At 54.4% G+C, this 24172-nt stretch overlaps 1 protein-coding gene across 2 annotated transcripts in view; it reads right to left on the bottom strand.

Annotated features, from left to right (window-relative positions):
• Positions 1-24172, bottom strand: part of LOC144950078 (high-affinity choline transporter 1-like) — a 140885-nt gene that overhangs the window by 111446 nt on the left and 5267 nt on the right. The window contains exon 1 of one of the 2 annotated variants that reach the window (XM_078880097.1): positions 11922-11940. The exons of the other annotated variant lie outside the window; for it this stretch is intronic. The gene's annotated coding sequence lies outside the window, so the exon portion shown is untranslated. Of the gene's footprint in view, positions 1-11921; positions 11941-24172 lie in introns of those variants that run through there. 2 annotated transcript variants of the gene reach the window in all.

Raw genomic sequence — 24172 nt, 5'->3', positions numbered from 1 at the left:
ACGACGTTTCGGCCACAACGCAAGCAGCCGTCCTCAGGTGAAGAACAGGGCTGTCGGAAAGACATCGTCCTAATGAACACTGCTAAGCTTGGCTGCGTATTTTTAAGTTGGGTCGGAGGAGAGAGCCTTGACAAAGGAGTTTACATATCAGAGGAATTCAGCATGTTGATGACAAATGCAGATATGGGATTAGTCACTACTTGTGGAATGTGTAGGTGGTGGGGGGTCTCACAGTCATATTATGCTCGTATATTATGTAGGATTAGCAGTGATAAAGGGAGGGAAATAGGATTAGCAGTAATAAAGGGAGGGACATTTTAACAGTAAAGAGCTGCAGCAGCCAAACCACCGCGTATCAAGCTCGTGCATTACGTGGGCAACGACAAAAAATGAGTTTCTAAAGAACTACAAATACCCTACTACCATACAATACACCGATGTGAAAGAAAAAAAATATAAACTACATCAATATAATCAATGCACTCAATATACTCTCCAAAAAGCTGAGCTATTAACATTAAGTAACTGGGCATATACTAAACTATATAATGACTACCATATGGTAAACTGATAAAAAAAAACTAAAATATAAACTACATACTAGACACACACACACATTCTAAACATACATACGAAACACGTACATACAACATTGGGGGGGGGACACCCCCCCCCAATATTCAAATATGCTCAAAATGTCGCCTCCCAATATATTGCTCAAAATTTTTTTTTTCTGTTCATATGATTGTGGTTATTGGTGTACTTTTATTAATCCCGAATCTCTGCCATTACATGCAACGAAACAAGAAAAGGTAAAAAAGAAAAACAGAGCAATGTAATACAATACACTAGTAAATCCCATGTGTTACGCTACTAGCCCTGGGTAGTTGTGGTGGGGGGGGGGTACAAAGCTCGTGGCCGGGAAATGGAAGCAGGGCCCCCCGCAATCCGCAACACGTGGTGCTGACGGCCGTGCCACCACAACCACCACCACCAACTATGGCACCATAAATTCAACACCAACACCGCACCGATTAATTTGCAATTCGCTCGGTATTAATTGCTTGATGCAGATGGATAATCTCACACGCGCGCGCGCGAATTATTTAGCTGTTCGGCCGTTTTCTTTTTAAAAACAAATATAAATCAGTGGTTTTCATTGCAAGGCCTTTCGTGCGGCCCCTGTACGTGCGCCCAACCCGACAAGACACAAATCGTGACCCCCCCCCCCCCATCATCATCGTGCTGATGTCAAACCCCAGCGGCCCCGCACACTGATGATGTCTTATCAGCGAAAGTGACACCTCCCCCTCCAACAACTTCCCCCTCTGAAAACGAGTGGAGAACACTGACATGCATCAATCTGCCAGGCATATGTGGGGACTGTTCAGCGATATACTTCACCGCGCCCGTCAGATTGGTTGGTAGAATTAGAGAGGGGGGAGGGGGGGGGTAATAAGGACTGTTCCAGATGTCACTTACATTAGCCGTGGCCGGAAAATCCAACTCAGGTCACCGGGCTCATCACAAATATAACAGCGCGTATAGCGAGTAACGCACCTGTAACAGCGTGTATAGCGAGTAACGCACCTGTAACAGCGTGTTTAGCGAGTAACGCACCTGTAACAGCGCGTATAGCGAGTAACGCACCTGTAACAGCGCGTATAGCGAGTAACGCACCTGTAACAGCGCGTATAGCGAGTAACGCACATGTAACAGCGTGTATAGCGAGTAACGCACATGTAACAGCGTGTATAGCGAGTAACGCACCTGTAACAGCGTGCACAGTGAGTAACTTTAGGTGTCACGGGTGTTTATGTTGAACGTAGCCAACCGCGCTAATCGGAGATGCGGGGCGGAGGGACAATAAACCAAACGCAAAAAAGTCGTTCCAACAAAAATGAGTTGTCAATGTAGATCAGTGCGGGATTATCGTAGTAGCAACAGTAGCTACTTGTGTAGTAGCTACTACTACATGTGTAGTAGCTACTACACATGTAGTAGTAGCTACTACTACATATGTAGTAGCTACTAGTAGTAACATATTTAGTAGCTAAGGGGCCCCGCACTTTCAAGGGCCCCGCGCTAAATGCTTTCAAGTTCTCAATTCCGGTTCAGTGATTCTGCACTTGCCCTATTACTATAGTACTATACCGCCTTCGACTTTTATGAACGACTTGGGTGTTTAAGGTGAGCGATTTGTCGTACAATCTGGCTGTATAGCAAATTTTTAAATACAATTACTTTACTATGCAAGTGACAAATTTGTATTCTTTGGGTCTTTCGGTAAAGTCACATAGATAGGTTCAAATAAATAGTTTTTTCCTGCAGTCACGAAAGCGTTAAGTCAAGATTACAAATTTGTGTTTAAATATTTTGTATTTATGGCCCCTTCATAATATTTTCTACAGGCCCCGCACTCGCTTAATTCGGCACTGATGTAGATGATTGAAAAGTGCCATAACTCCCGGCGGGCTGTCCAGCATCGGAAGGAAGAACGTTCCAGACGGCCGCGGAGGGGCGTCTGGAGGTGCTGCGCGACGGTGCGGTGCGCACCGTCTGTGTTCGATGGCGAGCCAGAAGCTGCTGCTGCTGCCCCCCCTCTCGCCCCCCCCCACCTGCCTCCCCCCCTCCCCCCTCGCCCCTCCACCTCCCCCCCCACCTCCCCCCTTCTCGCCCCCCCATCTCCCCCCCCCTCTCGCCCCCCCACCTCCCCCCCTCTCGCCCCCCACCTCCCCCCCTCTCGCCCCTCCACCTTCCCTCCTTCTCGCCCCCCCACCTCCCCCCTTCTCGCCCCCCATCTCCCCCCTTCTCGCCCCTCCACCTCCCCCCCTCTCGCCCCCCCACCTCCCCCCCTCTCGCCCCTCCACCTTCCCCCTTCTCGCCCCCCCACCTCCCCACTTCTCGCCCCCCCTCCTCCCTCCCCTCTCGCCCCCCCACCTCCCCCCCTTCTCGCCCCCCCATCTCCCCCCTCTCGCCCCCCACCTCCCCCCTCCCTCGCCCCTCACCTCCCCCCTCTCGCCCCCCCACCTCCCCCCCTCTCGCCCCCCCACCTCCCCCCTCTCGCCCCCCCATCTCCCCCCCCCTCGCCCCTCCACCTCCCCCCCTCTCGCCCCCCCACCTCCCCCCTCTCGCCCCCCCACCTCCCCCCCTCTCGCCCCTCCACCTTCCCCCCTTCTCGCCACCCCACCTCCCCCCTTCTCGCCCCCCCATCTCCCCCCCTCTCGCCCCCCCACCTCCCCCCCTCTCGCCCCTCCACCTTCCCCCCTCTCGCCCCCCCACCTCCCCCCTTCTCGCCCCCCCATCTCCCCCCCCTCTCGCCCCCCCACCTCCCCCCTTCTCGCCCCCCCATCTCCCCCCCTCTCGCCCCCCACCTCCCCCCTCTCGCCCCCCCACCTCCCCCCCTCTCGCCCCTCCACCTCGCCCCCCCCTCTCGCCCCCCCACCTCCCCCCCCTCTCGCCCCTCCACCTTCCCCCCTCTCGCCCCCTCCACCTCCCCCCTTCTCGCCCCCCCATCCTCCCCCCTTCTCGCCCCCCCACTCCCCCCCTCTCGCCCCCCACCTCCCCCCTCTCGCCCTCCCCCACCTCCCCCCCCCCTCGCCCCCTCCACCTCCCCCCCTCTCGCCCCCCCACCTTCCCCCCCTCTCGCCCCTCCACCTTCCCCCCTTCTCGCCCCCCCACCTCCCCCCTTCTCGCCCCCCCACTCCCCCCTTCTCGCCCCCCACCCCATCTCCCCCCTCTCGCCCCCCTCACCTCCCCCCCTCTCGCCCTCCCCCACCTCCCCCCCCCTCGCCCCTCCACCTCCCCCCCTCTCGCCCCCCCACTTCCCCCCCTCTCGCCCCTCCACCTTCCCCCCTTCTCGCCCCCCCACCTCCCCCCTTCTCGCCCCCCCACCTCCCCCCTCTCGCCCCCCATCTCCCCCCTCTCGCCCCCCACCTCCCCCCTCTCGCCCTCCCCCCACCTCCCCCCCCCTCGCCCCTCCACCTCCCCCCCTCTCGCCCCCCCACTTCCCCCCCTCTCGCCCCTCCACCTTCCCCCCTTCTCGCCCCCCCACCTCCCCCCTTCTCGCCCCCCCACCTCCCCCCTTCTCGCCCCCCCATCTCCCCCCCTCTCGCCCCCCACCTCCCCCCTCTCGCCCTCCCCCACCTCCCCCCCCCTCGCCCCTCCACCTCCCCCCCTCTCGCCCCCCCACTTCCCCCCCTCTCGCCCCTCCACCTTCCCCCCTTCTCGCCCCCCCACCTCCCCCCCTTCTCGCCCCCCCACCTCCCCCCTTCTCGCCCCCCCCATCTCCCCCCCCTCTCGCCCCCCACCTCCCCCCTCTCGCCCTCCCCCACCTCCCCCCCCCTCGCCCCTCCACCTCCCCCCTCTCGCCCCCCCACCTCCCCCCCCTCTCGCCCCCCCACCTCCCCCCCTTCTCGCCCCCCCATCTCCCCCCCCTCCTCGCCCCTCCACCTCCCCCCCTCTCGCCCCCCCACCTCCCCCCTTCTCGCCCCCCCACCTCCCCCCCCTCTCGCCCCTCCACCTTCCCCCCTTCTCGCCACCCCCACCTCCCCCCCTTCTCGCCCCCCCCATCTCCCCCCTCTCGCCCCCCCACCTCCCCCCCCTCTCGCCCCCTCCACCTTCCCCCCTTCTCGCCCCCCCACCTCCCCCCTTCTCGCCCCCCCATCTCCCCCCCTCTCGCCCCCCCTCCACCTCCCCCCTTCTCGCCCCCCCCATCTCCCCCCCCTCTCGCCCCCCACCTCCCCCCTCTCGCCCTCCCCCACCTCCCCCCCCCTCGCCCCTCCACCTCCCCCCCTCTCGCCCCTCGCCCCACTTCCCCCCCTCTCGCCCCTCCACCTTCCCCCTTCTCGCCCCCCCACCTCCCCCCTTCTCGCCCCCCCATCTCCCCCCTTCTCGCCCCCCCATCTCCCCCCCTCTCGCCCCCCACCTCCCCCCTCTCGCCCTCCCCCACCTCCCCCCCCCCTCGCCCCTCCACCTCCCCCCCTCTCGCCCCCCCACTTCCCCCCCTCTCGCCCCTCCACCTTCCCCCCTTCTCGCCCCCCCACCTCCCCCCTTCTCGCCCCCCCCATCTCCCCCCTTCTCGCCCCCCCATCTCCCCCCCTCTCGCCCCCCACCTCCCCCCTCTCGCCCTCCCCCACCTCCCCCCCCCCTCGCCCCTCCACCTCCCCCCCTCTCGCCCCCCCACTTCCCCCCCCTCTCGCCCCTCCACCTTCCCCCCTTCTCGCCCCCCCACCTCCCCCCTTCTCGCCCCCCCACCTCCCCCCTTCTCGCCCCCCCATCTCCCCCCCTCTCGCCCCCCACCTCCCCCCTCTCGCCCTCCCCCACCTCCCCCCCCCTCGCCCCTCCACCTCCCCCCCTCTCGCCCCCCCACTTCCCCCCCTCTCGCCCCTCCACCTTCCCCCCTTCTCGCCCCCCCACCTCCCCCCCTTCTCGCCCCCCCATCTCCCCCCTTCTCGCCCCCCCATCTCCCCCCCTCTCGCCCCCCACCTCCCCCCTCTCGCCCTCCCCCCACCTCCCCCCCCCTCGCCCCTCCACCTCCCCCCCTCTCGCCCCCCCACTTCCCCCCCTCTCGCCCCTCCACCTTCCCCCCTTCTCGCCCCCCCACCTCCCCCCTTCTCGCCCCCCCACCTCCCCCCCTTCTCGCCCCCCCCCCATCTCCCCCCCTCTCGCCCCCCACCTCCCCCCTCTCGCCCTCCCCCACCTCCCCCCCCCTCGCCCCTCCACCTCCCCCCTTCTCGCCCCCCCCATCTCCCCCCCTCTCGCCCCCCACCTCCCCCTCTCGCTCCCCCCCCCCACTTCCCCCTCTCGCCCCCCCCCACCACCTCCCCCTCTGGCCCCCCCACCTCCCCCCTTTCGCCCCCCCCCCCCCACCGCCCCCCCTCCACCACTCCCGGGACACCGTCGCATATTCGTCACCCTCGTGGTTGTTAACTTCTCTACGTCCACCGTATCAATCAAATACAGAGACACAGATTCATATGTAGAGATTATGAATCTTTTTTTAGGCTTACAGCAAAGCACCGCATTTCCTCTGCATTCAAATCATCGGCCCGCGTCTCACGGGTGCGGCGTTTGCGTGCGTCGGGACGGCCTCACTGCACCTCCTGCCACAGCCAAACAAATGAAAGTGACAGAGTACCTGGCACGGTTCGGTTAATTTCGATCGCAACAGTCCCGAGATGTTCCTTTCGGGGGGTTGATGATGAATATAATAATTGGCAAAACGTGCCACATCCATCTCGACTAAATTCTATTGCTCACGATACCACAAGCGCACAAAGACACAGGTCCCCCGTATAGCCGTCACAGACTGAAAGGGGCAAGTGCTGGTAGTGAGTACGTATGAAGGCCGGAACGGCGCACGAGGGGGTGGGTGGCCAACAGCACGCCCGGCCGCCTTTGTCTCCCCCGGTGGCGATGTTTACCGCACACTGTCCCAGGTACTCATTTGAGGCCGAGTCGACCAAGGGAAGGCACAGGACCGGTTTATGATAATCGTCACCACTGAGTGTTGGCCGTGATCGGGAATCGAACCCGGTTCGCCAGGTTCGTAGCGCAGCGTAGCGCTAACCGCTACACCACCGCTCCCCACACACACACACACTCGCACACACACACGCACGCACACGCACACGCGCACACACACACTCGCACACACATACACTCGCACACACACACACGCACACACACACGCACACAAACACGCACACTCGCACACACACACACTTGCACACACGCGCTCACACACACACACGCACACACACACTCACCCACACACACTCGCACACACTTACACACTCGCACACACACACACTCACACACACTCGCACACACACACACGCACACTCGCACACACACACACTTGCACACACGCGCTCACACACACACACGCACACACACACTCACCCACACACACTCGCACACCACTTACACACTCGCACACACACACACTCATCTACACACACACTCACACACACTCTCGCACACACACACACACACACACACGCACACTCGCACACACACACACTTGCACACACGCGCTCACACACACACACGCACACACACACTCACCCACACACACTCGCACACACTTACACACTCGCACACACACACACTCATCTACACACACACTCACACACACTCGCACACACACACACGCACACTCGCACACACACACACTTGCACACACGCGCTCACACACACACACGCACACACACACTCACACACACTCGCACACACACACACTTGCACACACTCGCACACACACACACTCATCTACACACACACTCACACACACTCGCACACACGCACACGCACACACACTCGCGCACACACACACACTCATCTACACACACACTCACACACACTCGCACACACACACACGCACACACACACGCACACACACACTCGCACACACACACACACACGTAGAGTGGCGTTTGTGGAGTTGCGTGCAAACAATCCCGGCGAAGGTGGCATTAGGGCGGCGTTCTTTACTCATTTTCACAGCGAGGGAGGAGGAGAAGGGGTGGGGGGGTTGCACTCTCGCCGATGAGACATCATCATCATCATCGGTGTGCGAGGGCTGTAGCCACATTTGAAACGCCACCGGGCATTTGGCAGCAGCAGCAGCAGCACGATGATGATGCTGATGATGCTGGGGACGCAGCAAAGGTGAGCTGGGGTCACCAGTGGCTCGCGGGGGCTGCTGTGAGGTTACCAGATGCCCCCCCCCCCCACAACGCATGTGACTCGTCATTATAGCAAGCTCACATGGTTACAGCACTCATATGGCGACAATAATCAATTAGTATTATGGTTAGGCGCACCGATCTATAATAATGATAATCACAACGACGCTCCCATTAACCCGGCTCACGGGGCTGTACGAAATCAATGAAACTGAAACCAAACTGCGCCACGACCAGCCTAGCAGCGATCTGGAACGTCGAGTGAAAAATAAATGAACGCAGAAGCCGTCTCGCCCGATACGCCATTCGATGTGTCACGCCGGGGAGAGGAGGAGGAGGGAGAGAGGGGAGATTTAAAAACACGGCGATGAGAATGGACTTGCAAATGCTCCCCCTCTGTCTCTCTGTCTCTCTCTCTCTCCATCTCTTTCTCTCTCTCTCTCTGCTCCCATTGCTTCTCGCTCAACAAGAGGTGGGGAGAGCGCGAGGCGTCCTCACGGAATCTTTTGATGAATTTGGTGACACACTCGAAAAGAGGGGGGGCTGGGGGGGCTGGGGGGGGGGGCCCCGGGGAGAGCTGGGGGGGGGGGGGCGGAGGGGGGGGGTGGAGCAACAAAAACAACCGCCCACCCCATTCACGTCTCATCACGGCGACCCACATTGTTACATCCCCTTTACGAGGTGCGCGCGTTGGCGACGGAGTGGGGATCCGTTGTCCTCGCCCAACCCCCATTACCGCCAGCTACAGGCAGGGCCCTCACCACCCTCCCCCTCCTCCCCCTTCTCCCCACCCTCCCCGTCCTCCCCACCCTCCCCACCCTCCCCCTCCTCCCCACCCTCCCCACCCTCCCCCTCCTCCCCCTCCTCCCCACCCTCCCCCTCCTCCCCCTTCTCCCCCACCCTCCCCCTCCTCCCCACCCTCCCAGTCCTCCCCACCCTGCCCGTCCTCCCCACCCTCCCCCTCCTCCCCACCCTCCCCCTCCTCCCCACCCTCCCAGTCCTCCCCACCCTCCCCCTCCTCCCCCTCCTCCCCCTCCTCCCCACCCTCCCCACCCTCCCCCTCCTCCCCACCCTCCCAGTCCTCCCCACCCTCCCCGTCCTCCCCACCCTCCCCCTCCTCCCCCTCCTCCCCACCCTCCCCCTCCTCCCCACCCTCCCAGTCCTCCCCACCCTCCCCCTCCTCCCCCTCCTCCCCACCCTCCCCACCCTCCCCCTCCTCCCCACCCTCCCAGTCCTCCCCACCCTCCCCGTCCTCCCCACCCTCCCCCTCCTCCCCCTCCTCCCCACCCTCCCCACCCTCCCCCTCCTCCCCACCCTCCCCCTCCTCCCCACCCTCCCCACCCTCCCCCTCCTCCCCACCCTCTCCACCCTCCCCACCCTCACCCTCCTCCCCACCCTCCCCACCCTCCCCCTCCTCCCCACCCTCCCCCTCCTCACTGCTGGGCAAAGTTTCTCCGTGGCAGCCGCCGTCGTCTGGAACGCCACCCCCATTCACTCTCGCATCATCCCACTTACACCGACTCCTAAGAGACGCTTAAAGGCCCCCCACCTCTTTGTTAAAGACCCCCCACCTCTTTCTTGAAGGTCCCCCACCTCTTTCTTGAAGGTCCCCCACCTCTTTCTTAAAGGCCCCCACCTCTTTCTTAAAGGCTCCCCACCTCTTTCTTAAAGACCCCCACCACCTCTTTCTTAAAGACCCCCCCACCTCTTCTTGTCGCCTGGTTTTCGAGCGACACTGATGACGTTGGCTCTCTGCGCCTCTGAGTCACGGCCATGTATTCTCGTTAAACATTGTGCGCGTTACAAATGGCATTACGATGTCTGTTGTTGTTGGCTTAAGCCGGCTACAAACCGTTACGGATGATCAGGCTAAGTCACTGCAAGTGCCGGATTAAGCTAAGTGCGCGGGGCCTGTAGCATGATGTTATAAAGGGGCCCTAATAAAAAAAAACACGCAAATATTAAAACACATTTTTAACTTGCACAGTAAAGTCATTGTATTTTTTAAATTCGCTATACAGCCAGATAATACGACACATCGCTCACCTTAAACACCCGGTCGTTCGTAAAAGTTGAAGGCGGTATAGTGCTATAGTAATAGAGTAAGTGCAGAATCACCGAACCGGAATTGGTGGCTTGAATGCATTTAGCGCGTGGCCCTTGAAAGTGCAGGGCCCTTGAATGTGCGGGGCCCTTGAAAGTGGGGGGCCTTTGAAAGTGGGGGGCACTTGAAAGTGGGGGGCCCGTAGTATTTGTAGCTACTGGTGCTACTGGGATAATCCGTCACTGGTCACCGCGCGACGTTGCACCCAGCTGCGTGGGTTAAGTGAGTCACCGAAAAATGGTAATTTGACGATTTCTTTACCCGGGCGAATTCTCACCAGAGAGGCCACCCCTCGGGACGTGGGTGTGTGGGTGTGTGGGGGTGTGGGCAGTCGGTGCGGGAGGGGGCAGTCGGGGAACGAGGAGAGGGGGGGGGTCCCTTCGTTGCATTATGCAGCTTTTTTATTGTATCTGCCACGCACACACACGCGCGTCTCTCCCTGCTGCTGCTGCTGCGGCACATCTTGGGGACATTGTTATCGGGAATTGGCACGTTGAACATTTACATTTTTTTTGGCGGGGGTTGGAGGGGGGGGTTATTTTTGACGTGTCCTGGTTTTGTATGAACAAGTATTCATTAATCGAGGGCACAGAAATAGGTTAAAAGCACACAGCTGTTTGTGCATTATGGAACAAAATCCATCGGCTTTTCTTGAAGAAGTACAAGCGACGTGTGAGGTCTGAGATCGCCACCAAACATTTTTTTTAGCGACTTACAAGAGCATTGAGACAGCGATAGGGAACAGCGGACCGGTTTTATCCTCCTAAAAAAAAACTCATCAGTGCAGCACCGTATCGTCACGCGGTGGCTAGGAGATGTTAACTACCTCGCCTGGTATACCAGGATGTTTGTGGGTTCGATCCCGAGCGCTACGCCTGTATGCTTGGAGTCTGCGCGTCTCTCTCCCCGTGGTCGCGTGGATTTGTCGCAGGCTCCTCCGGGTTTTCCCCCCTCCATATTGAGAATCAACGTCACGCGTTCAGAGTGTTTGGCTACTGCTATAACTTTCGACGTGACGATAAGCCGCTCCCGTTGAGGCGATATATTCGTGGTCGCCAAATACGCGTCTGAAAAAATTAACCCGTAAAAACAAAGTTTTTCACTATAAATCCTTTATATGCGTGGCGGCTAGAGTCCTCTCGTCCTCTGGCTTGAGATGGCTGACACCTATGGGTCAGATGATTGCCTGCCACCATTAAGCAATTGGTAATTAAATATAATAATTTTTTTCCTAAAATGTTGAAAATTTTGGAAAAAAATTTTCACGAAAATTAATTGTCACACACAACGAGTCTGTGTGCAAAATGTCAGCTCGATTGGATCACGGGAAGTGGGTTAAAAAACGACCGAAAGATTTGCACGGTCGTAAGCGCGCAAGCCAGCAAGCAAGTGAACTTAATATAAAGGATTTAAAATAGCTATAGAGCAGGTCAGTGGGGCTGTTCCTGGTAAAATAAATAATATTTTTTTCAAAGTTTCGTTTTAGTCACTGATGCTCACTGCTGCTAAAAAAAAATCCCTCTGGAAACCACATAATTAGTTCATAATAAAGGTTTTTGGTTTAGATCGCGTAGGTATAAATTGTAAATGTTGTGGATTTACTCTCCAACACACCGGTGGGCTGAAGCAGTAACTAATTGGCGTTTTGTTTACGTGACAAATCCCTTACTAATTGGCTGCGTCGGGTGGTGGAGGGTTACGACACAACATTTACACTTAGGCAAACTAACCCAAACACCTTTATTATGAATACATATTGGTCGCGAAAGCCTTACTACGTGTGAAACCATGTAATTATTTATTCACGAATTGTCTCGTAAGAAACTCGTGGTTTCCCAGCCTGCGTTACTATTCTCTTGTGAGGATGGCGGTGTGTGGATAGGGGGGGGGGTCGTTGTCTTTTTCTCGTGTACGGGTAGGGTACGGGTACCTGATTGCGACCTCTGGGATGAAGTCATGTTGCAGGCGCGGGTGGGTTGATTCTAGGAACTTGAATTGTGAGAAGAGACAAGACGTTGGGAAGTGAGTGACAAACGGTGACTCACCAGTGACTCACGGCCTACCCGTACCCGTACACGGCCGGGTACGGGTAGTCGGGTATCGGGTAGGGTACGGGTATCGGGTACCTGATTGCGACCTCTGGGATGAAGCCATGTTGCAGGCGCGGGTGGGTTGATTCTAGGAACTTGAATTGTGAGAAGAGACAAGACATTGGGAAATGAGTGACAAACAGTTACTCAACAGTGACTCACGGCCTACCCGTACCCGTACCCGGCCGCAACAGGGTCGCAAACGGGTACCCGTATTTGGCCGGGTACGGGTAGCCGGGTATCGGGTAGGGTACGAGTATCGGGTACCCGATTGCGACCTCTGCTGTGAAGTGGTTGGCTGAGTTCGCTGCTCTTCAACTCTCGCTCTGCAACTTCCCGAGGAGCGTCTTTCCCTTCACCGATTGCCCGTTGCCCGTGTGTGGAATCCCACCCCGTAGTGGCGGTTAAATTTCGATTTAAAGTTTTCGTGACTGCATGGATTCATCTTCTTGGTTCTTTCGGTAAAGTCACGTAGAATATCCCGGAGTTTGTTGAAAGATCTTAGAGTTTTGTGGAATCCCACCCCGTAGTGGCGGTTAAATTTCGATTTAAAGTTTTTGTGACTGCATGGATTCATCTTCTTGGTTTTTTCGGTAAAGTCACGTAGAATATCCCGGAGTTTGTTGAAAGATCTTAGAGTTTTATGGAATCCCACCCCGTAGTGGCGGTTAAATTTCGATTTAAAGCTTTCGTGACTGCAGGGATTCATCTTCTTGGTTCTTTCGGTAAAGTCACATTCTACCTGACTTTACCGAAAGAACCAAGAAGAGTGCTCGTTTTATTATTTCCGAACGTCTGATCGTGATGTGTCAAATTTATAAAATCAAAAGACGGGCGGGGTGGGGGGGGTTTGTCTGGTTTTTGTATAAAGGGTGAAGGTGCTGGGCTCTGTCATAGCTTGCTCACGTCACTGCTGTGCCAGACGACTTGGACAAAGTAGAGTCCCCACATGTGACCTCGCCGTCAACTCCCTCCACGAGACGTGAGAACCCCAGGGTCTCGCTGGAGCCACCCTCGGAGCTCGCACCGTTGAGACACCTCGTCCACCTCGCCCACGTCTCCACCTCACCCACCTCGTCCACCTTGTCTACCTCGTCCACCTCGTTCACCTCGTCCACCTCACCCACCTCGTCCACCTCGTCCACCTCTCCCACCTCACCCACCTCGTCCACCTCGTTCACCTCGTCCACCTTGTCTACCTCGTCCACCTCGTTCACCTCGTCCACCTCGTCCACCTCGTCCACCTTGTCTACCTTGTCCACCTCGTTCACCTCGTCCACCTCGTCCACCTCACCCACCTCGTCCACCTCGTCCACCTCTCCCACCTCACCCACCTCGTCCACCTCGCCCACCTCTCCCACCTCGTCCACCTCTCCCACCTCGCCCACCTTGTCCACCTCTCCCACCTCGCCCACCTTGTCCACCTCGTCCACCTCGCCCACCTCGTCCACCTAGTCCACCTTGTCCACCTCGCCCACCTCGCACATCAATGAACGCCTTCAACAGCCCTGCGGGGGTTAGGGATACTTGCAGGTGGAGGTGACTCCGAAGAGAATGGATCAGCGATGGCTTTTAATGGCCCCTTTACTGTAGGTTGCTTTGAATAACGGGGCGATCATATTTAGCTCTTCTTGGTTCTTTGGGTAAAGTCACGTAGAAGGAAAAAAAGTAAAATAATAAAAATAAAACATAATCAAATAATTCTCACGACGTTTCGGCCACAACGCAAGCAGCCGTCTTCAGGTGGAGACTTTACCGAAAGAACCAAGAAGATGAAATCCCTGCAGTCACGAAAGCTTTAAATCATATTTAGCCCTTGACTAGCGCGCCCGATTGTCGCCGGCGGTTTGCATCGTGGGCTCGCGTGAGTGGGCCTTGCAACGGGGAAATGTTGCGCCGTCGTTTCATCTCCCGTGCCGGGAGGTCGAACCGATGACCTCTGGGTTGCAAGTCCGGTGTGCTGACCGTTGGGTCCTCTGGGGGGTGGAGAAGGGGGGGCTCGGTGGGGGAGCGGTGGTGGTGGTGGGGGGTTAAACAAAGTGAACGTAGTAGACTAACCTTTAAACAAATGTTAAAACAGAATGAGTAAGGATATAATTAGCTTTTGTCCTTCATATAGCCTGCTTCTCGCTCTCGCCCCGCTGCGTGTATCGGGAAAGCCTTCGTGCATTGCCCATTGATTAATTGCGCTTTCATATCGTTTGGGTCTTTCGGTAAAGTCACGTAGATAGGTAGAAAATAACAAAAACATTCCAGATGACGATCGCTTGTGTTGCGATCGTGAACGTCGCCGTTTGTCGTGTTATTTACTTTGAACCTATCTACGTGACTTTACCAAAAGAGCCAAAGGATATGCATTACTGCAGTCGCGAAAGCTTTAAGTCCAGATTTAATTGTGCTTTATTTTTTTACGAAAAAAAATTAGAGAGGGGGGGGGGGGCGGGGGATTATCCGCCCCTCTCCCTACCGTCACTACCTACCTCTGCCAGATCCTGCTGCTGCTGCTGTAAACACACAATGTTATTTCTACATAATCTTCGCGAGATTAGACGTGGCTTGGCAGTGCGCAATAATTGATTTACATATTTCAGATATACCTTCGGATACAAACGGTGATTCATATTACGCAGCACGATATGATGGGCTATTACTTCCGCTTTTTCTCTCTCTCTAGATGTGTCTTTAGATTTATCCGCAAGATTTTTTTTTTATCAACTAGAAATTTCATTTTAGGAAAAAAATACTTGAAAGCCCCCCCTCCTTTTTTTCTGTCCCAATGTGACCGTTCGCCACCGAATATAAAAAAGACATCTCCAGTGGGATCTGAAAAATAATTCAGCAAAGAGCCTAATAATTTGCAAAAATTGTAACTTCGCAAGCTCGTTTTAACATGCGGAACAAACCATTCTTATAATTACCATAATTGCCACCCTAAATGGAAACGATTTCATCGCTCGACGTCAATTACGTCCCATTAATGCGTCACAACGCGATTTGACGCAGCGGATCTTTTTTACCCCTCTCCTCCCCCCTCTCCCCTCCAAAAATGTATAATTGTAAACACCGCAAGTGTCAATTATGCAGCGGCATGCTTATCGGTATTATTATTATTATCTTTAGCGGTTAATATATAACATTACCCTGAAAACATTTCAAATTAAATCATTTATTTTCGATTTTTTTTTTGTCCACGCGCACACAGCGTGATAAACGCTTCTTCATGAAATGCTTATCGGAGCTCAACCGCTGTATAAAAGAAGCAATATCCGCGGAAAGATTAGAGCTCGACATTTTTGGTTTGTTTGAATTAATTACACGTTTAATACGGACGCGGGCTGCCTGCCACGCCCGTCGCCCTCACGGTTCGCGGCACGCTGGGCCCGCCCGCGGATACGGAGGCTGCCGGCGGCGGATTCAATCCCTCGGCTCGGGAAAGTTGAACGGCTCCGTTCACCCATCCGCGTTGAGCCGTGTTACACCCTACGGTGGTGGGGGGGGGGTGCAGAGGGCGGTGTACTAACACCTCTTCCGAGGCGTCCGTCCTCTGCCCGGCGTGGAAGAGTAGGTCACATTAACGTCTTAACAGGGGGGGCTCTTGCGAGACCCATCTGCTCCGTGACGTTATTTATGAAGTACCCACCACCGTCTTGCAATTGACCACAGTGCGTTGACGCTCTTGAAATATTGAGGGCGTTTTCTGTTGTTGTTGTTGTTGTTGCGAATTTGACCAAATTCAAAAATTCCTGTTTATCTTGAAGGCCTCGGGGGGACCACGCGGTTGAGATTCGTCCCTGGGCCGGCATCTCCCCCCCCCATCCTCTATGCACGGCAGCGTGTAGGAGGAGATTGATCCACGCCACTGCCACAGCGCAGCGTGTTTACTCCACAACACCAACACGGGCACTTTCATTTTATCTCCCAAAAACGAGGCCTCTCCCCCAACCCCCCCCCCCTCCGTTGTCATCATGACGCACGACCCCCACCCCACCCCCATTCCCCAGAGCTGAAAACAACGAGCCGGTTCACACAAAATAAACTGACCAACATCTCTAGAAGTTGCCGGGAGTGAATTTAACGAATCGCTCGCCGAGCCGCGCAACACCGCACGGCAGGATGACCAAGGAGCGCATCAGCATGCGCTCGACGGAGAGCCACACCTTGTCGATCACCACCACCACCCCACTCCCAATGCACCCACGCCCGCGTTCCACAGCAAAGATGATCAATCTTAAGCCTCCGCTCTCGACAGACACTGCTCGCCTGAGCTGCTGCTTCATGCGCGCCCCGCCTCTCTGAGATAAGGGGCCCGGCGTCACGCGCTCACGTACACATGTTCACTTAGTCTTTACTCAATGTGGGGAGAAAAAAAACAACACACCACCCCCACCCCCTCCCCACAATTTCCTTGAGCGGTATTCATGAATTATTTATTGACCAAACTGTCCTCGTTTTGTTGTTTTCAGAGCCACGGCAGTAAAAACGTAGACATTTATTTATTTATTTGTAAAGGTCCAGCCGCGCGATTTCTTTCTTACGCCACTTCTGCTAGAAGGGCCCTCCACTCGACAACGCTCTTCAGAGCTTCCCCTTAGAAGTGGGGTTTGGACTACTCTTCCAAGCGTAATTTATATATAAGGAGACGAACAATAACACGTATTTTTTACATTTTACGCTGCAACATCTATACACTATACTAATAACTAGTGTAATAATCCTAACAAATTGCGAACCGCGCCTCCCCTAGGTTGACTCAGCCTCAAATCAGTACCTGGTGTGGTGTGTAAACATCGCCACTGGGGAGATCAAGGCGGCCGGGCGTGGTGCTGGCCACCCACCCCCGCGTGTACCGTTCCGGCCTTCACAGGTGCTCGCTAACAGCACTTGCCCCAACAGTCTTCTAAGGCCTCGGCGGGGGATATTTTATATTTTTTTCATTGAACTTCTTTCGCACCGTACGTAGCGAACCGCGCTCATCAGAGGTGCGGGTTAAGGACAACGAACTAAACACAACAAGTAGTTCTAAAGACAATGAGTTTGTCAATCTAGACGATTTAAAAGTGCACACCTTTAGGCTTTAAAAAAAAATAATATCGGAAGGAAGAGAGCGTTCCAGACGGCCGCAGAAGCGCATTTGAAAGCGCGACGCGGTGGCTACCGCCGCCCGTGTCCGATGTCTGAGCCGTGAAGTTCGATGGCTAAAGCCAAAAGCCGCCGCCTCCGCTGCTGCTGCTGCTGCGAGGATGAGCGCAGTTCACGTGGATGGTGGTTTACGCTCCTTTGACGAGATCAGCGAGGAATTGTGGTCCATTTGCAGCGAGCGCTTTGTGTGTGATGATGATGATGACGAGCGCGACCTCACAACATTTTCGCACGGCGACTGTGAAGCCACTGCGGCTCTTGACGGCGTCGCTGTCGACGATAAAAACGCGAGGGCATCCCTCCTGGGACACGGTGATTGTCAGCAGCCCCATCGCCTCCTCCACCGTCGCGGCCGACACTGCCGTGTGAGTCGGTGAATGAGAGGTGGGTAGTCGTTAAAAAAAAAACCCTTAAATCTCGAACGTAATTAAATGTAACGACGATTGATTAAATGTGGCAGGGAATGGGGTCACTATGGGATGTCTTGGTCACAACAACATGTACGGTCAAACTGTATTGTTGAATAATAACGAAGGCGGAGAGGGAGGGGGTGACTAAATGGAAACGATCTATTCCATCACCAATTTTCTTTATTTAAGATGTGGCTCTCCAATTACTTTTGGTGAGAGAGAATAAACAACAAAATTACTCTTTTTCATCTTCTTTGAAGGGTCGCCGAGCCCCTACCATAGCCATGTGGGCCCGGGCGTTTGTACCAGCCACCCCACCAATCGGGGTGGCTAGGAGATGTTAACTACCTCGCCTGGTATGCAGGAGGTCGTGGGCTCGATCCGGACCCTGACGCCTGCTGCTGTATATTTGGAGTTTTCGTGTCTTTCTCTCTCTCATCATCATCACGATGGCTAGGAGATGTTAACTACCTCGCCTGGTCTACAGGAGGTGGTGGGTTCGATCCCGACCCTGACGCCTGCTGCTGTATATTTGGAGTTGCGTGTCTCTTTCCCCGTGGTCACGTGGATTTTTACGCGGGTCTTCCGGTTTCTCCCTCCACATTTAGAATCGACATCACGCGTTTATAGTATTTGGCTGATTTCAACGTCCACGTGATGATCACAAGCCACTTCGTTGAGCTATCGTTTGTGATGACCAGGTCGCTTCTGAAAAAGAGTTGTCTAGCTCGGTGGGCCTTACCTGGTAAAATAAAAAAATCATTCATAATTTACATTGTGGCCCAAAATAGTCTCGAATAAGGTACATCACAAATGCATAATTTAATCAGAGCATGAATAACAATATCGACACACAGACAATACGTCTGCTTCGCAAAAAAAATAAAAAGAATGTACTGCCTCCTGGGAGAGCATTATCTCAGCGGCGCTGATTGTCTTGTTGTGTTTAACGTGCTCCTTTAGAACTTAGCGTTCAGATGGCTAGGGTAGGTCACAGGCGGATTGCGTCTGTCAGTTAACCGGCATTGCTTCAAGCAAGCCTGACGATGCCCAATGAGACACTTTCACGTTGAACCCGGTGCAGGGTTCTTCGTGTGCTGATTTAGTAATGCCGCACAGGATTGCTGAAATGACGCACTCGCAAAATGCACTTGTGCAAAATGTACTTTTGCTTTTTTTTCATTCTTACGCGGAGAGACCGATGTACCAAGGAGAAAGCACTATCATCTTGCTCGTCCCTTCAATCAGATGCTAAGTATACAGCAGCAACTATGATCTTGGGCTCTCAAAGTAAAGAGGCGATAGTTGTGTCTGATTGACATGCGAGCCGGGTGGCACGAGTTCGATTCCCGCTCACGGCCAACACCAGCGACGATTATCTGAACCGGTCATGCGTCTTCCCCGGGTCGTGTGGTGGTGCAATCATCACCATTGGGGAGACAAAGGCGGCCGGGCGTGGTATTGGCCCACCCAGCCCCTCGTGTGCCGTGCCGACAGCACTTACCCCAACGGTCTGGTAAAGGCTACACGGGGGTTCTTTGTCTTTGTGGCGAGTGCAGATGACTGGAACACGGTCAACCCGACGGGACTTAGATTGAATCCAGATGCTCAACATTTCCATTATATTTATAGGTTCGGTGGGTAAATCCATTCTCTCCTGTCAATCATAAAAAAAAAAACATTAATAGATTCCGAAATTGTAGGATTAGCCTGTGACCTACCCTAGACGTCTGAGCAAAGCCGTCTCCGTAATGAAGTGATTTGTGGGATCCTTCGGTGTGCTTTGTGCACCGGTGCCTCAAGAACAACGGCATTTATCTCGTCGGCTGCGATGTCATTTCACGACGTCCTGGTGCTTGACATATTGTACGTCGGGCCAACGTCGGGGGAGGTATGAAGTGGTCTCTTCCTCAAATTGAGCATCGGGTCATCGGCGGTGCTCACCACCTGGTTTACAGCCCCGAACCAGTGGAGACCCATGCCACGTTCTTCTGACGCGATCGAGTCTATCCATAGGACTTCGTAAAAAAAAAGAATCGGTGCTCATTGTATATCAACGTTGGTGTAATGATGTGGCTTAGTCAATCTCCCGACCACGATTTGAACCCGCAACCATCCGATTGCTCTGCCATTGAGCGAGTTACGAGCCCGGCCACCCGAGTTCGATTCCCGCTCGCGGCCAACAACGGTGACGATTATCCGCACCGGTCCTGGGTCTCCCCTAGGTCTACTCGGCCTCAAATGAGTACCCGGTGCGGTGTGTAGTTAACATCGCCGCTGGGGAGACAAAGGCGGCCGCGCGTGGTGCTGGCCACCCTACTCCCTCGTGTGTCTTGCCGGCCTTCATAGTTGCTGCTCGCTGAGAGAACTTTCCTCAACGGTCTGGTAAGGCTATCGGGGGGGGGGGGGGGGAGATCTTTGTCTTCGTTTTTTTTGTTACCCGAATTGATGGAGCAAACAGTTTCAAATTGTACACACCTCGATAAAAAAAAAACGGGTCAGAACTTTGCTTGCTGTGAAACGCTCCGTTTTTTGCTGATAAATCAAACTAGTTGACAATTCGCTCACGTGACAAAAAGTGATTTGTGTTGGCTCTGTCGGGTGGTGGAGGGCTTTAGTTAGACGTGTACACATTATACCCACAAGACCTAACCTGTCCCCCACCCCCAACAACGAAACGATTTAAGAATGATTGTACAGTGTTTGGGTGGTGAAAGCCTCCGTATAAAATTGATTCACGCCAAAAAAAAAAATCCAATCGTATATTTTTGGTGCTGCCCCCGCACATGACCAAACTCCGTTTCGCAATCGATTCTCCAGCACCCTTCCCCGCACTCGCTGCATTGCACTTTGCCAGCACGATGGGACGCGGTGGGTGACAGACGATCCCTGCAAATGTGTTTGCTGCTCGCGTTTTCTTGGGAAATGTGTCGTCTTACAAGTGGAACACGTCTCGCCCGATAATCGTTGAGTCTCGATGAGCGCTTTGATGAGCCACCATCGCGCACAATCCAACAGCAACATCTGTCGATGACACACCGCCCTTCTGCTATGAAGAAGGGCCATGTGCCCGAAACGTCGCCTATTATGTCATTTTCTTTTCTCCTTTAGGATCGCAGTGTTATTGAAGAATGTGTTGATTCTCTTTTGGTATTTATGCAGGTCACGTGGACTGCTGCGGCTAAACTAAACGTTTTATTTTATTTTAGCTGGTAAGGCCCTCTGAGCTATGTAGCTTTTTTGCAGAAGCCACCTGGCCACAGATGATTGCTCAACGAAGTGGCTTGTCACGTAGAAATATCTAAGAGCCAAATACTCTAAACGCGCGATGTTGATTCTAAATGTGGAGGGAAAACCCGGAGGACCCGGAGAAAAATCCACGCGACCACGGGGAGAGAGAGACACGCAAACTCCAAATATACAACAGCAGGCGTCAGGGTCGGGATCGAACCGACGCCCTCCTGCACACCAGGCGAGGTAGTTAACATCTCCTAGCCACCGCAGCGGCCACAGCTGTAGGCGTGAGACTCGGGATTGAGCGCCTCTGTGAGAGTTGACTTGATTAGGTTTTCACCTGGATCGCGAAGGGGTCTGTCCGGACATCGCAGAAGGATCCTTCATTTCAGGGGAGACTTTCCGAGAAATCCAGAGAGCGAGAGAGAGAGATAGTGTGTGTAGCGCAACGAAGACGCCCCACGTATTTGCAGGTTCCGGAAGAGTGCAATGTGAATGCCATGCAGGCCCGCACCCTTTGGTATGTACACAATGTCAAGGGATCGTTTGCAATATCAACAGGAACGGTGCGAGGGAAATTGGCCGGTCGTCTCTGACAGGCGGCCCAAGTAAATTCACGAGTGAGAGGTTTCGTCCAAGGAGAGTCTCGCGTCTCGCAGACTTATGCCAGGGATTGTGAAATTTCGGTCACAGTTCCTATGATCACTGTTACATTGCTTATGGCTTTATTTGGTGATTTCGAAAACGTTATTTGGTTGGGCCATGTTTGTTTGTTGTGGTACAGTGTTAGAATGATGGCTTTAATCTAAGTTGTCTTGTGGTTGTTGTTGTTTGACTTGCATTCCACTGGGATTTTTGCACAGCGTTGGTGTACGGTGCTTTTTTTCTGGAAGACTTTGCAGTTTTTTCCTGAACTTTTCTGTTTGCACATAGTCACTTTAATATGTTTTCTTCTTCATGTTTTTGTTTTTTGTTTGTTGCGGTTGCACCAGATTCAAGAGACGAATGGCTTACAGGGCTATACCTAATACATGAAACTGAAACAGGCGGCCCGAGTGCTGACGACATCACTGACTTCCTGTGGGCGTGGCTTTCAGGGGGTTTCCAGCCTTTGGTAGGCAGGCTTGTTGGGGGCAGCTGTCATGGTAACTAACTATCACAAAAAAAATGTTTTACCAGGTAAGGCCCACTGACCTATGTTGCTCTTTTTTCAGAAGCGACCTGGCAACAAATGATAGCTCAACCAAGTGGCTTATCACGTGGAAATGTATAGCAGCCAAATACGTGATGTTGATTCTAAATACGGAGGGCAATACCGGAGGACGTGGAGAAAAATCCACGCGACCACGGGTGGAGAGAGAGATGCAAAGTCTAAATATACAGAAGGTGTCAGGGTCGGGATCGAACCCACGACCTTCTGGATACCAGGCGAGGTAGTTAACATCTCATAGCCACCGAGGCGTCAGGGTTGAGATCGAACCCACGACCTCCTGCATACCAGGCGAGGTAGTTAACATCTCATAGCTAACGTGGCGTCAGGGTCGGGATCGAACCCACGACCTCCTGTATACCAGGCGAGGTAGTTAACATCTCCTAGCCACCATGGCGTCAGGATCGGGATCGAACCCACGACCTCCTGCATACCAGGCGAGGTAGTTAACATCTCCTAGCCACTGGGGCGCCGCTATTTAAAAAGTGTAAAACAAAAAGATTGCTTACAAGTTTGAGTGGATGAAACGAATCACTCAAATCAGGATTGCACACGGCAGCAATCATAGCCACCCACTGCAAAAAAACACGACAGTGCCCTCTTGAAAGTGAGACTCGGTGAACTTTTCATGGGTATACTAGCGTCATTATCATTTTACCAACTGTGATTTCCCACCCGCCCCCCGCCGCCCCGCCTCTACGTGTAACCAAGCCTTGCATATAAATGGAGCACATCTGAGGATTCGTGACGAAAATAATACGATACATCTGCAATGACGACTTGACACACTTGTCTTGAGATGGAACTTTATTGAAGACACCTTCACTTGATACCATGTGGAGACCCCACTGCATCAGCCCTGAGTCTCCCGCGCATCTCTCCCTTTTATACCAACACGAGCCCACGCCCCCCTTCTCGATCATTCTGGCTGACACTGGATTCTCGCTCCCTTCTTGATCATTCCCGTAGCCACCAGACCACTGCCACTCACAACTGATACCCCCGTCATTACCTCCCGTGGCCACCAGTCCCTTCACACTCACAACTGACTCCCCTGTCATGACCTCCCGTGGCCACTAGTCCCTTCGCACTCACAACTGACTCCCCTGTCATTACCGCCCGTGGCCACCAGTCCCTTCACACTCACAACTGACTCCCCTGTCATGACCTCCCGTGGCCACTAGTCCCTTCGCACTCACAACTGACTCCCCTGTCATTACCGCCCGTGGCCACCAGTCCCTTCGCACTCACAACTGACTCCCCTGTCATTACCTCCCGTGGCCACCAGTCCCTTTGCACTCATAACTGACTCCCCTGTCATTACCTCCCGTGGCCACCAGTCCCTTCACACTCACAACTGACTCCCCTGTCATTACCTCCCGTGGCCACTAGTCCACTCACACAGCGCCTTTTGGTCTCGACTGTCATTACACACGTTAGTCAGAGTCAGACGAGGAGACACGCCTTCAGACGGAGACTCTCAGGATCAGATGTATTTACACTAGCGGAATCCGATGAGCTACAAAACACTTTTTCACAGTAACAATAGCCTGGCCTCACAGGTCACAACCTCTGCCAGTATATAAAAGGTAAAGGTGCAGCCCTGAAATGCATCGCTCGTGCCACTGCCTGGTAGAAGGACGTAATTTTGGCCCACTGTTCTACGTCTCGGAAGACGTTGGAGAACGTTTGACTCCTCCAGACATGACCTGTCAATCGATTAACTTTGGGCGTAACCATGAGAAAGTAATAATGCCCATTTGTAAGACGCTGTTCATCTGTTAGTCCCGCCGCATACTGTCCAGTTGAGTGGACAGACGCGGTGAGATATTGGATTTAAGAAACTCGCAATAATCCTTTAACACACCTTCAGAGAACATCGGCTTAAGGCCAATTTGTAATACTGAAGCGGTGAACAGCTTTCAGAAGAAGTGGAGATGATTGAGGTTTCGCAATGGCTTGCCTTTTGACTTTCTATTAGAGATGTGGCTACAAGGCTCGGTGAGCAGCGGAGCAGGAGAGGAAAAGTAATCTTCATAAAGACGGAGATTCCTACAGAGCTGGGGAAACGATAACATAACTCGACTGTAAGTGCACATGGGGCACAGCTGGCAGCTGGAGGAGCAGCTGGGATCTGCGGTGGCATTTCTACCAGAAGGCAGTGAAAAAAGACGGCTGCAAGAGTTGCACAAGGCAATCAAAAGTTGATGGGGAAGTAGGAGCAGTGTAGAGGATTCATACTCTTAGTTTTTTCGGTAAAGTCTCGTAGGTAAAAAATTAAATTAAAATTAATT

This window comes from Lampetra fluviatilis, chromosome 56 (assembly GCF_964198595.1).
Source record: "Lampetra fluviatilis chromosome 56, kcLamFluv1.1, whole genome shotgun sequence".
NCBI classification, from domain to species: domain Eukaryota; kingdom Metazoa; phylum Chordata; class Hyperoartia; order Petromyzontiformes; family Petromyzontidae; genus Lampetra; species Lampetra fluviatilis.
Note: the sequence above shows the minus strand (reverse complement) of the source record. Positions and strands in the feature narration are given on the sequence as shown.